Raw genomic sequence first — 18,802 nt, 5'->3', positions numbered from 1 at the left:
CCCTAACGAGGAGGAGCGCAGTAAAGAGGCGATTAAGTCATTCATACTGGGCAGTTCTTCTTGGTCTTTGTTTACCTTTGGCCAATTATCTGGTTTCTGTTTCCACACCTGCCCTGCCCTAGGACCCTCCCCAACATGTGTGCACAACTTTTTTCCAAGATGGATTCCAGCCCAGAGGCCTATGGGACGGCCTTGGTATCACCTATTCTGGGATGGTGTCCCCTCCTTTTTAACCCCTGAGGAGCCTTCCTGCACATGTGCAATGTCTCCCTTGCCCCAAGGATGGGAAATATGTGACCTCTTGATCCTTTACTCAAATAGGGTTTAGCTCCTCTCTGTTCCTGCCATGACTGTTATCTTAAAGTGTCCTCAGGAGACAAAGCCTGGCTCTCTGCCCTGTTTCCCATCCAAGTACTAACCAGGCCCGACCCTGCTTAGCTTCCAAGATCAGACGAGATCGGATGCATTCAGGGTGGTATGGCCGTAGACTAAAAGTTATGTTTTATGCGGCAGACATAATGAAGACTTCAAGCCCGGAGGCAGCATCTCAAGTAACCCTGAGAAAATCGCTCTGAGGAGGCGGGGTGGGGGAGGGGGGTGTGCCAGAATATATAGGAGTTTTGCAACAAAGGTCAGGTAGTCTGAGCATCAAAAGATTATTGTTAATTAAAGAAAACCAGATATCTCAAGTGAAGGAATTTAGTGCTTTTCTATGTAGGGGAAGATGCAAGAGTCTGGGCTCACTGAAATCATTCCTTTGATATGCACCTCAGCTATCTGGGGCCAGTATCCTGTGTTTTCTCTTCCTGAGTTCCCTCAGGCTCACTGTTGGGAGTGGCTGCAGTCTGATGGCTGCTAGATGGCAGGTATTCTTTGTTTCTTTCCTGAGTTCCCTCAGGACTCACAAGCTCAGCGTTGGAGGGCTACAATCACTGATGACTGTGACATCCTTTGTTTATTGATATGGCAGGCAATATTTTATTTCTCAAAGTGGTGCTGGGAAAACTGGACAGCTACATGTAAAAGAATGAAATTAGAACTTTCTTTAACACCACATGCAAAAATAAACTCAAAATGGATTAAAGATCTAAATATAAGACCAGAAACCATAAAACTCCTAGTGGAAAACATAGGCAGAACACTCTGACATAAATCATAGCAATATTTTTTTAGATCTGTCTCTTAAAGCAGAGGAAATAAGAAAAAAAATACAACTAAACAAATGGCACCTAATTAAACTTAAAACCTTTTGCACAGCAAAGGAAACCATCAACAACATGAAAAGACAAACTACAGAATGGGAGAAAATATTTCCAAATGATATGACTGATAAGGGATTAATATCCAAAATATATAAACTGCTCATACAACTCAACAACAACAACAAAACAAATAACTCGATTAAAAAATGGACAGAAGACCTGAACAGACATGTTTTCAAAGAGGACATGCAGATGGCCAACAGGCACATGAAAAGATGCTCAGCATCGCTAATCCTCAGGGAAATGCAAATCAAATGACCATGAGATATCACTTCACACCTGTCAAAATGGGTATCATCAAAAGAATACAAACAACAAACGTTGGCAAGGATGTGGAAAAAAGGGAACCCTCATACACTGTTGGTGAGAATATAAATTGGTGCAGCCACTGTGGAAAACAGTATGGAGGGTTCTCAAAAAACTAAAAATAAAACTACCATATGACCCAGCAATTCCACTCCTGGGTATTTATCTTAAAGAAACAAAAACAGGGCTTCCCTGGTGGTGCAGTGGTTGAGAGTCCGCCTGCCGATGCAGGAGAGGCGGGTTCATGTCCTGGTCTGGGAAGATCCCACATGCCGCGGAGCGGCTGGGCCCGTGAGCCATGGCCGCTGAGCCTGCGCATCTGGAGCCTGTGCTCCGCAACAGGAGAGGCCACAACAGTGACAGGCCCGCGTACCGCAAAAAGAAAAAACAAACAAACAAAAAAAAGAACGAAAAACACTAATTCAAAAAGGTACATGCACCCCAATGTCCATCACAGCATTATTTACAACTGCCAAGATATGAAAGTAACCTAAGTGTCCAACAACAGATGAATGGATAAAGAAGATGTGGTATATATATATACAACGGAATATTACTCAGCCATAAAACAAATGAAATTTTGCCATTTGCAGCAACATGGATGGACTTGGAGGGATGCTAAGTGAAATAAGTCAAACAGAAATATATATAAGTCAGATATATGATATCGCTTATATGTGGAATCTAAAAAACACAACAAATGTGAATATAACAGAAAAAGAAACAGACTCACAGATAATAGAGAACAAATTAGTGGTTACCAGTGTGGAGAGGGAAGTGGGGAGGGGCAATATAAGGGTAGGGGATTAAGCAGTACAAACTACTGTATATAAAATGAGCTACAAGGAAATATTGTACAACACAGGGAATATAGGCAATATTTTACAATAACTATAAGTGGAGCATAACCTTTAAAATTTTGAATCAGTGTACTGTGCACCTGTAACATGTAATATTGTACATCAACTATGTTTCAATTAAAAAAAGAAGAAAAAATGTCCGTGACTCCTACTGGGGACAAAATCACACATTTTTTGAGGGAAATGCTAAATTTCAGTTAAAGGCTAGAAAACATGAAGACGTAATGTTTTCCCCCATTCCTGTTCGCAGACCCACAAAATTCCATCCATGATGCTCAGAGTGCCAGGGAACCCAGCTTAAGAACAGGGGATGCTGAGGGCTGTGATTACCTTTCAGACCGTTCCTCTGAAAGCCTGGTCATGGTTTTCAATGCAGCCAAATCTGCCTTTTCTGAAGCCAGGCAGCAGTGGGAAGAGCTGGCGAGTGAGCAGGTATAGTGGGAGCAGGAACAGTTCATCAAAGTGGGCTCAGGACTCCTGTATCAGGATTCAGGACCGGACTCATGTGAATGTCCAGTGGTAGCCCTGGGAATCTGTATTTTAAATAGAAGCCCTGATGATAACTTTCACAAACATCCTAGAATTTCCCTGGTGCCTGTCCCAACCAGTGACTCAAGATAGAAGGAAAAAACCCTGGGATGATCCTCACACCTCCCCTGGCTGGAGTGCAAGTGGCAGCATTGCTGGGACATGAGCCAGCAGCTTCTGGCCCCTCCAGGGCCGCTCCGTGTGTAAGTGATGCCTGAAACGTGAGGCCACGCCGCCCCTTTGCCGGGAGGCCTGAGCGGAGGACTGTGCAGCTGGATCGAAGGGCTGGGAGCTCGCCGCCTCCTGCCCTGCCTCTCTCCCAAACTTCACCCACCTCCACATTCAATCTCAAACAAGCCAAGGAGCACTGGCTGCCAGGAAAGGAGGCCGGCCACCATGAGGGCCTCAAAACACCCTGGGCCGACGGTGTGCGTGGATGAGCGAGCCTTGTGAGCCAGCCTGGGCGCCAAGCGAGCCCTGCAGACCATGAGCTGCCAGCTAAAGGGCCTTGGGGAGGAAGGTGAGTTTATCCTCATCTCTGCCTACTCCCAGGTTTCCTGGGCAGCAGGGGATGGGGAAGCAGACAGCGCCTTCGAGGCACAGGGACACAGGTTTGAGTGCAGGACCTGCCACTTGCTGGCTGAGCAACCTCAGTCTGGTTATCCAAGCTCTCCCTGCCTCATCTATGAAATGAAGGCAGCCATGGTCCCGTTGCAGGGCTGTTGGGGGGATTAAAAACGACCTGTCCTGTGCCTGCGTTAACACTGAGCGACAGAAGCCATCAGAGCCCGCGGGGCTCTTTCAGCCGCCCCTGTCTTGGTTAGAGTCACCTTTCCTTAGCAATCCTTTCCACAGATTTCTCTGTCTATCTGTCTGTCTGGGGTTGTGGAGATATTCTGACCTCATGACTTTCCAGGGTGTCAAAGAAATGTCAGGACTGGGAACTCTGGAGCTTGTTGAGTTAGATAGCTGGAGCCTGGTTCCCTCTGAGGTGCTGTAAACCCTCTGAGGATCCCCACAGTGAGATGGGGCAGTGCAGGGAAGGGGACTTTCCAGAGGTCAGTGGGTCATCCCTGTTGCATCTCTTACAGGAGGAGGTGGCGCGAGAGGGCGGGCGAAGAGCAGCTCTCCCGGCACAGGTGAGATGGGGTGAGGTGTCCTGGGGAGCCCCAAGGCCCAGCCAGCCACCAGCCTTCTCTTCCATGCTCCTGCTTCCCTCCCTCCCTCCCTTTCACTGTAAGGAGCCCTCCCAATAACTGGGGAGGAGGCTGGGTGCTGCTCAGCCACAGGAGTCAAGGGAGAGGCCCAGAGTTAGTGACGCTGAGCTGAGCCTCAGGGAGCAGTGAACACTCACCAGCCTGGGAGGCCGGGCCTCCGTCCCAGGCAGCTGCTAGGAGGGGGAGTCAGAGCTCACACACAGGCCGCCTGACTGCAGAGGGCACACCCTTACCCTCCACAAAATACCAGCAGTGGTGGGTCGCCTTCCCATTGGGAATGTAGACACAGCTCCTCTGTGAGCCAGTGAAGGCTTCACCTGGAGGGGGCGACCTGCTCCACAAGGAGCTGAAGAGCCAGCGGAAGTAACAGGGGAAGACTGTCCACTGCCAGGAGGGCAGGAGCCACATGAACGGGTCGGGCATCCTGCACTTCAGGTCAGGAGACGTGTGGTTATGGTGCCCTTCTCTCCTCCTTGCATTCCAGGCAGGGCCCTGCTTATAGGTGAGGAAGCAGAATCTCAGGAGGTGATGGACTTCTTGGTGGGGGTGGGGGTGCTGGGAGAGATCCTCTTACCTCATTCTGAGAGGGACTAGACCTGGCCCCATGCTGGCACATGGTACGTGGAGGAGCTGGCTCCAGGATCCACCCCATCTGCCTCCTCTGCCCGGCCCTTCCTCTTGCATCTACTGCTCCCCCACTGCCAAGGTCCCAAGCCCTTGGTGAAGCAGCCCCATGATGCGGGGGGTGGGGGGGCACCCAAGAGCGAGATGTGCAGGTCTCTTGGGCAGGCGGGAGGAGCCATAGAGGCACCACTGGCATCTCAACACTCCTTCCTATCCCCAGAGCTGCCCCATGGCCACTGTCCCTCCTCCCGACCCCACCTGCCTCTGCATCCAGTCCTCACATCTCTCCAGAGTCTTGGGAGTGAGTGTGAGAAAGTGCATGGTGCTCAGTGGGGCTGGACGAGGACCTGTCCTCGAGGAGGGTCAGCTCCCTTGGTGACACTGTGTGTAGGATGCTCGGGTCTGGTCCTCCACATTCCATTTCCCTGCTGTCTTCCAGTTGCTGTCCCATCTGCACCCATCCTGACTCCCCCTCCACCACCCCTGAAGGGGTGGGCCTTGTGGGGGTCACCTGTGGGCGAATGGTCCTTGAGCAGGACTGAAATGGAAAGTTATTTTGCCTAAAACACAAACCTTTTTCTACTGAAATATGCCACGTACACACCCCTCCCCCACCCTTGCCATCTTCCCTTCTGCATAGAAAAGAGGAAGTGAGTCAAAATTTTAACTTCAGGGACCCAAATGGTCAAGGGATGCAGTGAAGTTCAATAATGGGAATCCGTTAAATGAACTGGAACACAATTACATAAAGATTTCCATTTTAAATCTCTCGTGGAGTCACCTCTGAGGGACCTAAATCCTATACCTTCAGCTTATGTTCTACAAGAAGGAAAAAAATGTCTGAGAATGCAAAGTTTGTTTCTCAAAATAATTACAATTTTTTATTCCATTAGTTGAAAAGGAGGATCAGAATTCTCCCTCCTCTTGTATCATTTGGTGAACATACTTAACTGTTAAGAGTTGGAGGGTGATCCAGACCCACTGTGTCTTCCAGCTTCTCTATTTTCCTTTCAGCCTATTTTTCACTCTGAATTTTCTGACTTGAGTCAGGTGCATAAACGTGAGGAAGGCTTTAAGTGTAAATGAGTGCATTCGGAAGTCTTCCTAATGTGACAGCTGCCTTCCTAGCTCCTAAATTATGCATTACGTGGAGTCTATTGAAAACTGACTATGAAAGAAAAACTAAAAAAGCAGCTTGCTTTCTGTGTAAAAGAGGTTGGGGAAGATTGAAAGACAAATTCTGGCTTGCTTTCCACATTCCACATGAATTCCATTCAGTTGGGAAATGAGATTACAACAGGAATTACAGCTTGGAAAAAATATGTAAACTACCAAGTTACATCTATGGTGCTTGGAAGAATGCCTGGTACAGTTCATTACCAAAGAGAAAACTGTTTCTTAGCTGACTGAGGATACACAGTTCAGAAGAGGATACAAACGTATACTGACTTTCTTACTCAGTCTTGTCAAGCAATATGGAACTGGTCTTTGATGACCATGAGACCCTTCTCCTTAATCCCTTGCCCACCCTCTCTGTTCCTCTGCCCTCTCTGAGAGCCTAGCTCAGTTCTAGAGCTCTTCCCTGGGATCACAGCTGTGGTGGCACACACTTTTTCACACTCGCTCCCATGTCTTTGGAGGAAGTAGATTTGTTTCTGGCCAAAGCCTTTCAGACCATGGGAAAGAGCATCTGTAGGACAAACCCATCTCTCATGGCTAATACTGAACAGCTTCTTAACTTGGATGAGTTACTATCACACTTAAATAATTTGTTGTTACACTGTCTTACCAAAACCCTCTTCCCATAGAAGGTGAGAAAGAGAAGACATTAGGGTAGGAGTGGGTGAAGAAAACCTACCCTGCCACACATGCGATCACCTGTCTTTGAGTCTGTAACTAGCACTCAGTACTTTTCAGTGTACTTACACCAGGTGTCTCATCAGACCCTGCAGTCGTCGCAGCAATTGGAAACCAAGTTCCAAAGACATGGAGATTGTTAATGGTGGAGTCAGACCCTTGCTTGATGCCTCTTCTTGCCTTCACAACAAGTGAAGCAACCACAGCAAACATGCTCATGGGGTCTGCCCCACAGTGACTGGGAACCACTGTCCCCACCCTCAACAGCCTCTTCAATGCTGCTAGCATCATCCTTTGATGCAGATCACATCCGGTCGATGCTCCAGTATTACACTCTCTCCCTCCAGATTTCCCCCTGCTCCCCAAGGGTATGCACTGCTCTCTGGGCAACTTCCTCTCTCCATGCTCCCTGCTCCAGCACCAACCATACCCAAGACTCAACTCTGCCCTGGTCACCCATGCCCCAGACCTCTTGGCATTTTCACTGGAGTCCTTCAAGCCCCCGTTTACTTTGCCCAGAATCCCCCCACCTCACTACCACCGCTACCCCTCTCTATCTCAACCCCTTTCTTCTCTTGCCAAACTCATGTTCATCCTTTAAGACTCAGAGGAAACATCAGTTCTTGGTGAAGCATTTCCAACCATCCCAACCATAATTCATCACTCTCCCTCTGTAGTTCCAAGATTCTTTTTCTTTAGTCCACCTTTCATTCCTTCTTTAAAAAAAAAAATACGTTTATCTAAGTTATTGTCAAGAGCTGGCTCCCTAAATATCACCAACAGGCCTGTTGATAAGACAAAGCCGATTTATTGCTTACAGCAAGCAAAGTCTTGACAATATCTCAGAGAGGTGACGGTACGTCAGAATTTATTAAGAAATGAAAGTTTGATTTAGGATAGGACTTTCAAAGTGACAGCTTGATTAGGATTGGGTAAGAATCACAATATAACAATCCACAATAAACAGCAGGGCCAGGATTTTGAAGCAAAGCGTTGAAAAAAATCTTAGGAAGCAAATTAGAGTCTGTTATGCTTTCCATTGCAGAGCTGATGGGTCTCTGGGAAAATTCTGTAAGGAGCAATCAAGCCATTTGCTGGTCAGGAGTTTCCTGGAAAAAGAAAGTCATGCTAATGAAGACAGAGGCAGAGCACAACATCTTCATATAGACACTAAGGTGTAATTGGGCTTCTCCATGTCCAGGCTGAATGTGGGGAAATGGCTTCAGTTCTCAGTTTGTCTTTCTGGTCATTCTTCATCCTGAGCTGAAGGACCAACCATCAATATCTGAGAGTATCGATTCAGATCTTCACTGCTGTTTGAGGTGTCATAATTGCATGTCAATTGTCTGCTGAAAACTTGTTTCTGCTGGTGGTCCTTTCAACCTGTGTATCAGGTTTTCCAGTTCTTTTTGATGGATGACCCTTTGCTGGATCATTTGACGCACAGCAGCTGTGTAATAGAATTCAAAACTCTGGAGATCACGCATCTGAACACGGGAATGCAGAAAAATACTAAGAGGATTATGACCAGAGTTTATATAGCCCACTTTTCAGCCAGGAGCCAAGAGTGCCCAGACTGAATAAGAAAACAGATCTCATGCCCAAACTGAGGTGTCCACAGAACTACATATGGGGTCATTAGACATATTACCCAGTTTTATGATATCTTCATTTACTACCTGGATCTTTTTAGTAATGTTAAAGATCTCTGAGAGGTCTGCAGGAATGTGAGTACAATATTCTTCCCCTGAAACAACTCATATTACCCTTGAGAGATCAATATTATATCTAAAGCAGCTCTGTTCTAACCTCTAAGGAGATATATTCTACGGCCTTAATGGCATTGCCTGAGTCCTACTGCTTTTTTCTCTCAATCATAAGGTTCACCCTACTATCTGGGCCTCTTGTAAAGTATAAAATGAAGAGTCCTGAGGAGAGAAGAAAGAAATCCAGAATTCCCCTAGAGTAGTTAGGGTTTCCGTTCTGGAATCAGGGCCAGTTTTTCTCCCTTTTCAATAAAACTATCAGCTGATCTCTTTTTCCTAGAGGACAAACCAACGGGCCAAAATGGAGCCTGGGTAATGTCAAAGGCAATCTTGAGAGTCAGTATTAGTATACCAACGTAATAAGTTCCTGTCCAATTTGTGGGTAGTAGCCAGCAGGCTTCTGTGCCAGATTCAATACCAGTCATTGAGGGCCACCCAGGGACCTGGTTTTGGCCAACTGGTTTCTTACAAGGAACTGGGACCAAGGGAAGCTGGTTGGCTCCCAAGGCTCCTTTTCGCCAATTCATGGGTGAATTGTAGCTGGGAATTAGTCATTCCAAGGAGTGGTTAAGGATGCAAACAGCAATATTAGAAACAGGGATTATAAGTAACACAGTTAAAAGTAGCCTTAAGTGAGTGAGAGGATAGAGGATAGGTAAAAGAATAGAAAACAGAGGAATACAGATCGTAAAGTAACAATCTGTGGTCTTGTTCTGTGGATCTTGGGCTCAGCTGTATACATCCAAAGGCTGTCTGCTTCAGGGTGGCTCCTAAGAACCCTCAGCCTGAGGTCACCAGTAGGGACAATCTTCCAGTAATTTGAGGATGGCTTATGTCTCTTTAGTTGAAGGACATGAATTCAAGAACCAACCTGCTTAAGCATTTCACTGCTTTGCTAGTTGTTAACAGTACCTGACAGAGTCCTTCCAGTCAGGGTTCTGAGACAGTGTTTTGATGAAGACAAAAACTCTGGCCTACAGCTGAGGTTTCAAGGAAGCTTTGGGGTAAAACAAATAGTATCTGTAGGTAACAGGAACTTAAAATGGCTGTGGTTAACTTCTTACTGATAGCTGTCAAAAGTGAAATATTTCATAACGGTAATGAAATTGACAAGGAAATTGAGTCGTTTCTGTAGCACACAAAACAAACACAATTAAGGCAATCTAAAAGTTTTGAACAGAATGTCTATAATAGTTAAGCATGTCTTTATAGACAATGAACATTATATCAGATTTATAAAGATGGTTAAACAGATAAAGATATCTTGAGGTATAAAACAATTTTTAAAACACATATACATAATATACCAAAACATACTAAGCATGTAAGAAAAATATATCAAGACTCTATCAAGTAAAGAGATTCGGTAGATCTGGAGTAGGTCCTAAGTATACATATGTTAATAAAACTCCATAGGTAAGTTTGATGTTTATCTCCAGTTGAACAGCACTGGCCTTAAAAATGCTAGATTCAAATTTTAAAAGATTGTTATCAAATACACATTTTAAATGATAACTGAATTATGACTGATAATTATAGCGCTGCCTAACATGAGAAAATCATCATCAGGACTCTGATAAATAGAAACCAATCCTGGCAGCAAAGGCATTGAAAAATCTCTAGGAGCAGCCCATAGAGCATACAATTGCTGAAATATTTAACATTTGACCTACACCACTTTAACCTAGAAAAGGCTAAGCATCTCTTCTGATTTGACACCACTTCCCATGAAACTCCAACAGTAACATCAAATAACCCTAACTGCTTCTGGCACCTTTCTTTTTTAAGAGATGGAAAAACAAATCTTTATGACTTCCCAGGGCCCTCTAGGAAATCACAAAGAAAGTTTTAGATACAAAAGATATTCTGAAAGTTATTTTACTTCATTTTACACTTATGAGTCAATCTTAGAAACAAAAATGCAATCAAAATTTTTCAGATTTGATGGGAATTCCCTGGCGATCCAGTGGTTAGGACTTGGCGCTTTCACTGCAGTGGCCCGGGTTCAATCCCTGGTTGGGGAACTGAGATCCGGCAAGCCATGCAGCAGGGCCAAAAAAAAAAAAAGCTTTCAGATTTGAACACAAGATAGGATCATGGATGCCTTAGAAACAATATTTGGCTACTCATTTGAAAGTGACAAAAAAACTTTGAAAAATTTACTTAGAGGGTAACATGATCACCTACCAAGAACCTTAGCACTTCATAAGTGAGGAAGCTTTGTTTTCCTAAATAATCAAAGCCATAATAAAGCCAACACAAAGAATTATTGTGGGAAGACTCAGAATCTTTGCTATATAGGCAGATAAAGGATGGAGGGGTGCTTTATATCGTAAATGAAGACAACTAACAGTAAACTATAAAAATAAACAGAAACAAGCCCATCAAAACTGAGCAGATTTTGTTAGGATTTTAACAGGTTTCATAGCTTCTCAGACTCATTATTTACTCATCTATAATCCGAGGCTAGTAAAATTCCCTTTCCATGAACCTTCTGCTATTTTCTATATCCATTCAGGTTTTGTCCTTCACCATGCTCCATTCACTCTGCAACAGCCTGTCATTTCATTTTAGGGCAAAGCTATTCCTTCTCCCTTAAGAAAAACACATTTTTTACTTTGCATACAAAGTTGTGCCTTTCTGTCAAGACTAATCATAGTAGAGTCTCAGTGAATTATAACCATTAACTGAAGGAACTTCTGTCTCACAGAATAAGCTGGGAAGATGGATAATTGTCAGCTGTCACACATCAGCATTTGAGACTAGCAGAACTCATGAGTACACATAACACAACTTTCTGCAAACCAACACAACCCACACATAATTTTTCAAAGGGACAGAAATGTACATATTCATTTACAGACACAAAGATCTTACTTCTAGGTAGCATATTTTTAAAAAAGAAGCAAAAGGATACAAACTTAAAATCTTGCTTAGTAATCAATGTTTCAGAATTTCATCTTACTTAGAAATGATCTAGGCATCCAATGAATACCATTAACTCAATTTAGTATCAGTCCAAAGTTTCAAGATACCTATAAATCTTGGAAATTAATCTTGCAGCTGGAATACTATAAAACATAAATCTATTGAAATCAAATGTTCAGAATGATGAATCAATTTAATTAAGCACAAATTTATGTATTTCATAATCTTAAACTTTAAGTAGAAGTATCACTAGCATATTTAATCAATGAACCTATATAAGTTTAGGATACCTAAGTAGAATAAAAGTATAATCTTGTGTTGTATTTAATGCTGAAAAATCAAAGAAGGCGTGTTTCTTTTTATTAAACCAGACATAATAAACTAGTTCATTTGCCAAATTTTTACCAAATTTCTACGGTTTTTTGGAATATTTAATTTATATAAACACATTGATATCTTATAAACAAATCAAATGAGCTCCTTTAATCTTTAGAGAAACTTCTCCTTGAGATGTCCCTTGGAGCATCTCATTGATCAATGGTTTCATTTTTTAATAGATTTTATCTTTTAGAATAATTTTAGGTTTACAGGAAAATTGCACAGAATATACAGAGTTCCCATATATAATCTTCCTTCCTCCTCTCATCCCAGCTTTCCCTATTATTAACATCTTGCATTAGTGTGTTATATTTGTTACAATTGATGAACCAATATTGATGCATTATTATTAACTAAAGTCTACAGTTTACGTTAGGGTTCACTCCTTGTGTTGTACATTCTATGGGTTATTTTCCTTTTTTTAAAATTGAAGTATAAAAAAATCTATGGGTTTTAACAAATCCACCATTACAGTATCATACAGGATAATGTGCCTTAAAAATGTCCCTCCTCTTTCCCCTGCCGTCCTGGCAACCACTGATCTTTTATTGTCACCATAGTTTTGCCTTTTCCAGAATGTCATATGGTTGCAATCATACAGTATGTAGCCTTTTCAAACTGTCTTCTTTCAGTTAGGTATATGATAGGAATATGAATTGAAGGTTCCTCCGTGTTTGTTTGTTTGTTTGTTTGTTTTGCCACGCAGCATGGCATGTGGGACAGATCCCCCACCAGGAATCAAACCCACGCCCCCTGGAGTGGAAGCGTGGAGTCTTAACCACTGGACCGCCAGAGAGGTCTCGGTTCTGCCACGTTTTTTTCATGGCTTGATAGCTCATTTCATTTTAACACTGAGTAATATTCCACTGTCTGTATGTATCACAGTTTGTTTATGCAGTCGCCCATTGAAGGACATCTTGGTTGCGTCCAGTTTTTGGCAAATATAAAGCTGATTATAAACATTTTTAGGTATTTTGTGTGGACCTAAGTTTTCAATTCATTTGGGTAAACATCTAGGAGTACAATTGCTGCATCATAGGGTAAACCTACGCTGAGCATTTTAAGAAACTGCCAAACTGTCTTCCAAAGTGGCTGTACCATTTTGTATTCCTATTAGAAATAAATGATAGTTGTGGCCGTTCTACATCCTCACCAGCAATTGGTGCTGTTAGTCTACTGAATTTTGGTCATTCTGGTAGCTGTGTAGTAGTATCTTCTTGTTTTAATTCGCAGTTCCCTGATGACATGTGATAACATTTTTTCATATGCTTATCTCCCATCTGTATATTTTCTTCGGTTAAGTATCTGTTCAGGTATTTTGTCCACTTTTTTTAATTGAGTTTTTCTTACTGTTGAGTTTTACTAGTTCTTTGTATATTTGTGTACAAATTCTTTGTTGAATATGTGTTTTACAAATATTTTCTTCCAGCATATGGCTTGTATTTTCATTTTCTTCTTTTCTTCCCGGACCGGGGCACGAAACCGTGTCCCCTGCATCGGCAGGTGGACTCTCAACCACTGCGCCACCAGGGAAGCCCCTTAACAGTGTCTTTTGCAGAGCAGAACTTTTAAATTTTAATAAAGTCCAACTTATCAAATTTTTCTTTCATAGATCATGCTTTAGGTGTTTTATCTAAAAAGTCTTTCAAAACCCAAGATCACTTAGATTTTCTCTTATGTTACCTACTAGGAGTTTTATAGTTTTGCATTTTACATTTAGATCTATGATTCATTTTGAGTTTATTTTTGTGAAAGGTATAAGGTCTGTGCCTAGATTTTTTTTCTTGATATATGATGTGATGTTCAGTTGTTCCAGTACCATTTTGGAAATTGCCTTTCCTCCTTTGTCAAAGATCAGTTGGCTATATTTGTGTGAGTCTATTCCTAGGCTCTCTATTCCGTTCCATTGATCTATTTGTCTATTCTTTCACTGATATCACACTGCCTTGTTACTGTAGCTTTATAGTAAGTCTTGAAGTTGGGTAGTGTCAGTCCTTCAACCCTGTTCTTCTCTTATGTTGGCTATTGTGGATCTTTTGCTATTCCATATAAACTTTAGAATAAATGTATCAAAATTCACAAAATGACTCATTGATATTTTGATTGGGACTGTGTTGAATCTATTGATGAAATTGGGAAGAGCTGACATCTCAGTAATATTGAGGCTTCTTATCCATGAACATAAAATAGCTCTCCATTTATTCAGATATTTGATTTCTTTCATCAGAGTTTTGTAGTTTTCCTCATATAGACCTTACATAGTTTGTTAGATTTATACCTAAGTATTTTATTTTTTGGTACTAAAGTAAATGATGTTTTGTTTTTAATTTCAATTCCAATTTTCTCATTGCTGGTATATAGGACTTTGGCACATTAAATTCTTTTTTTAAAGCAGCAATAAATATTTTTCATCACATACAGTTTCTGTGGGTCAGAAATCTGAGGATGGTTAGCAATGTGGTTCTGACCCCTGATCTCTCAAGAGGGAGTGGGTGAGATGGTGGCTGGAGCTGCAGTCTCATCTGAAGGCTTGGCTAGGGCTGGAGTATCTGCTCCAGTCACATGGCTGTTGGCAAGATGATGCTGGCCAATAGCAGGAGGCCTCAATTCCTCCCCACATCGACGTCCCCCTAGAGTTGCTTGAGCATTCTCACAACATGGTGGCCGGCTTCCCTCAGAGCAAATGAGCCGGTTGCTTGGGGGTTCCTCCCATCTTCCTGGGCATCAAGGTCCCCCACCAGCATCTGGCAGGCACACTAGTTGTGGGGAGATGCAAACTCCACGTCTTCCCACACAGCCATCTTGACTCACCCCCGCACCACCCACCCTGGCACATTTGCTTTGCATTCTGCAGCCTTGCTATAATCACTTTTTAGTTCTAGGAAGGTTTTTTGTGGATTCATTGAGATTTTCTACATAGATAATAATATAATCTGTAAACAAAGACATTTTTATTTCTTCCTTTCCAATCAGTATACGTTTTATTTCTTTTTTTTGTTTTATTGCATTAGCTGGGACTTCCAGTAAAATGTTGAATGCGTAAGAGGGAACATCCACATCTTGTTCCCAGTCTGAGGGGGAAAGTATATAGTTTCTCACCATTAACTGTGATATTAGCTGTAGGTTTTTTGTAAAAATTCTTTATCAGGTTGAGGAAGTTCCCATCTACTTTTAGTTTGCTGAGAGGTTTTATTATGAATAGGTGTTGTATTTTTTCAAATGCTTTTTCTGAATCTATTGATATGATCATATTATATTTTGTCATTATCATGTTGGTATGATGGATTATATTAATTGATTTTCTAATATTGAATCAGTCTTGCATACCTGGAATAAATCCCACTTGGTTGTGGTATGTTATTCTTCATACATATATTTTTGTTTTGTTTCTTTTGCCATGCCATGCAGCTTGTGGGATCTCAGTTCCCTGACCATGGATTGAACCCTGGCCATGGCAGTGAAAGCCTGGAATCCTAACTACCAGGCCACCAGGGAACTCTCAATTTGCTAATGTTTTATTGAGGATGTTGACATCTATGTTCATGAGGGATATTGATCTGTAATTTTCCTTCTGTGTAATGTTTTTGTATACTTTTGGTATTAGGGTAATGCAAGCTTCATAAAATGAGTTGGGAAGTATTCCCTAATAGAAATTTTATGGGAGAGATTGTAAAGAAATTATATTTTTTCTTTAAACATTTGGTGGAATTCACTAGTGAAACCATCTGGGCCTGGTTTTGGGTTTGTTTGGTTGGTTTTTGGCTTGGGTTCTTTTTGTTTGTTTGTTTGTTTAAGATTAATTGTTGATTCAATTTCTTAAATAGATATAGGCCTATTCAAATTACCTATTTTTTCTTGTATGAGTTTTGGTAAATTGTGTCTTTCTAGGAATTTGTCTATTTCATCCAAGCTGTCAGATTTATATGCATCAAGTTTTTCATAATATTCCTTTACTACCCTTTTAAAGTCCATGTGATAATAGTGATAACTACTCTTTCATTTCTGATATTAGAAATTTGTGTTTTCTCCCTTTTCTCCTTGGTTTTCCAGACTAGAAGTTTATCAATATTACTGCTCTTTAAAAAAAAAAAAAAAAAAGCTTTCGGTTTCATATTTTCTCCATTGCTTTCCTGTTTTAAATTTCATTGATGTCTTGTTCTAATTTTCATTATTTCTTTTCTTCTGCTTAGTTTGGATTTAATTTGCTCTTCTATTCTAGTTTCACAAGGTGGAAGCTTAGATTATAGATTTTTAAGTGTCTTCTAATGTATGTATTCAGTACTACAATTTCTCTCTAAGCACTCCTTTTGCTGCATCCACAAATTTTGATGTTTTATTTTCATTTAAATTTAATTCAAAGTATTTTAAAATTTCTCTTGCGACTTCTTCTTTGTCCCATGTGTTATTTAAAAAGGTGTTGTTCCATCTTCAAATATTTTGGTATTTTCCAGTTATTTTTCTGTTACAGATTTCTAGTTTAATTCCATTGTGATCTGACCTCATACTTTGAATAATTTCTATTCTTTTAAATTTGTTAACATATGTTTATGGGCCAGAATGTTGTCTATCTCAGTGAATGTTCCACGTGAGCTCAAGAAGAATGTATGTTCTGCTGTTGTTGGATGAAGTGTTTTATAAATGTCAATTAGATCCAGTTGATTGATGGTGCTGTTCAGTTCAATTATGTCCTTACTGATTTTCTGCCTACTGTATCTTTCAATTACCGATAGAGGTGTGTTGAAGTCTCCAACTATAGTAGTGGATTTGTCCATTTCTCCTTTCAGTTTTATCAGATTTTGCTTCACATATTTTGGTGCTCTGTTGTTAGGTGCAAACATATGAGAGATTGTTTTGTCTTCTTGGAGAAATGACCTCTTTATCATTATGTAATGCCCTACTTTATCCCAGGTAATTTTCCTTGCTTTGAAATCTGTTTGCCTGAAATTAGTACAGTTACTCTAGCTTTCTTTTGTTTAGTGTTAGCATGATATTTTTTTCTCCATCCCTTTACTTCTAGTTTATATGTGTCTTTATATTTAAAGTAGATTTCTTGTAGACAACATATAGTTGTCTTTTTTTATCCCCTTTGACAATCTCTGTCTTTAATTGCTTCATTTAGACTATTGACATTTAAAGTGTTTATTGATATAGTTGGATTAATATTTACCATATTTGTTGCTGTTTCTATTCACTGCCCTTGTTTTTTGTTCTTATTCTTGTCTTCCACTCTTGTTCTGTGTTTTGATTGAGCATTTTATATGATTCCAATTTCTCTCCTTTTTTAGCATATTATACTAAATACTACATTTTTCACTTTTTTTAGCACTAGAGTTTGCAGTATACATTAACAACTAAGCCAAGTCCACTTTCAAGTAACACTATACCTCTTCATGGGTAGTGCAGGTACTTTATAATAGAGTCTTCCCAGTTCCTCCTTCCCATCCTTTTAACATTGTTGTCATTCATTTCACTTATCCATTAGCTATAGTCATCTAATATATTGTTGCTATTATTATTTTAAAACTCTTATCTGTTAGATTAAAAGTAAGAAACATAAAAGATTTTATACGTCATTTGTTTGTTCCTTCTTGAATGCTCTTTCTTTATGTATATCCAAGTTTCTGACCTACATCATTTTCCTTCTCTCTGAAGAACTTATTTCTTTCAAGGCAAGTCTGGTCAATTTTTGTTTGTCTCAGAAAGTCTTTATTTATCCTTTATGTTTGAAAGAATAATTTTGCTGGATACAAAGTTCTAGACTATGGGGTGTTTTTTTTTTTCCTTTCAGCACTTTAAAATATTCCACTTCACTCTCTTCTTGCTTGTGTGGTTTTTGAAGAGAAATCATATAATTCTTATCCTTGTTTCTCTAGAGGTAAAATGAGTTTTTTTCTTCCCCCTTCTTGCTTCTTTCAAGATTTTTTCTCTGTCTTTGATTCTTTGTAATTTTAATACAATATACTAGGAGGAGATTTTTTGACATTTGTCCTTGTTGGTGTTCTCTGAGCTTCCTGGATCTGTGGTTTGGTGGCTGCCATTGATTTTAGACAATTTTCAACCATTATTACTTCAAATATTTCTTCTATTCCTTTCTCTCTTTCTTCTCCTTCTGGTATCCCCATTTCTCTATGTTACATATTTTGTAATTGTCTCACAGTTCTTTGGATATTTTGTTCTATCTTTTTATCCTTTTTTCTATTTGCTTTTCAGTTTGGGAAGTTTCTATTGACATATCTTCCACTCTACTGATTCTTTACTTGACTATGATCAGTCTACTAATAAGCCCATCAAAGGCATTCTTCATTTCTGTTACAGTGTTTTCGGTTTCTATCATTTCCTTTCAATTCTTCTCTAGAGTTTCAATCTCTCTGCTTACACTACCCATCTGTTTTTGTATGTTGTCCACCTTTTCCATTATATCTGTTAGCATATTAATCATAGTTATTTTAAATTCTTGGTCTGATAATTCCAGAACCTCTGCCATATCCAAGTCTGGTTCTGATGTTTGCTCTGTCTCTTCAAACTGTGTTTTTTATCTCTTAGTATGCCTTGTAATTGTTTGCTGAGAGCCAACATGATGTACCGGGTTAATGGAACTGAGGTAAATAGGCCTTTAGTATGTTGTTTTATGTTTGTCTGGCTAAGTGTTAGGCCATGTTCATTGTTCACTGTAGCTATAGGTGTCAGAGGACTCAATTTCCTCTAGTGTCCTTGTCCTTGTCTCTCCTGTTGTTTTGAGTTTCCCTAGGAACTCCTTTTTTTTTTTTTTTTGAGTCTGAGCCTTGCAGTTCTTTCTGTTGTCATCCCCTGTCATTATACTGGAGTCTTGTTTATGTGGTGGTGAATTATGGGGCAGGGGAAATGCTATAATCCTATGACTAGATTTCAGTCTTTAGTGAGCCTGTGCCTCTAGGCTGTGACCTTCACAAGAGCTTCTCATCCTTCTCCCCCCAGCCTTTGGTGACACAAGAAGTCTAGAGGTAGCTGGAGTGGGGGTATTTCCATTCCTCCAGGTCAAAAAAGCTGGTAAACCTTGGTCAGTTAGGCTCACTCTGGTAAAATAGTTTCCCTGGAGC

General features: G+C 40.7%; 1 protein-coding gene across 1 annotated transcript in view; it reads left to right on the top strand.

The window, feature by feature from the left end:
* Positions 1-3,448: 3,448 nt before the first annotated feature.
* TMC2 (transmembrane channel like 2) overlaps positions 3,449-18,802 on the top strand; it is an 81,887-nt gene continuing 66,533 nt past the window's right edge. Inside the window, exons 1-2 of the mRNA XM_024743185.1 lie at positions 3,449-3,476; positions 4,048-4,095. The gene's annotated coding sequence lies outside the window, so the exon portion shown is untranslated. The remainder of the gene's footprint in view (positions 3,477-4,047; positions 4,096-18,802) is intronic.

This window comes from Neophocaena asiaeorientalis, unplaced genomic scaffold (assembly GCF_003031525.2).
Source record: "Neophocaena asiaeorientalis asiaeorientalis breed wild unplaced genomic scaffold, Neophocaena_asiaeorientalis_V1.1 scaffold82, whole genome shotgun sequence".
NCBI lineage: Eukaryota > Metazoa > Chordata > Mammalia > Artiodactyla > Phocoenidae > Neophocaena > Neophocaena asiaeorientalis.
This window is presented reverse-complemented; position numbering and strand designations above follow the sequence as displayed.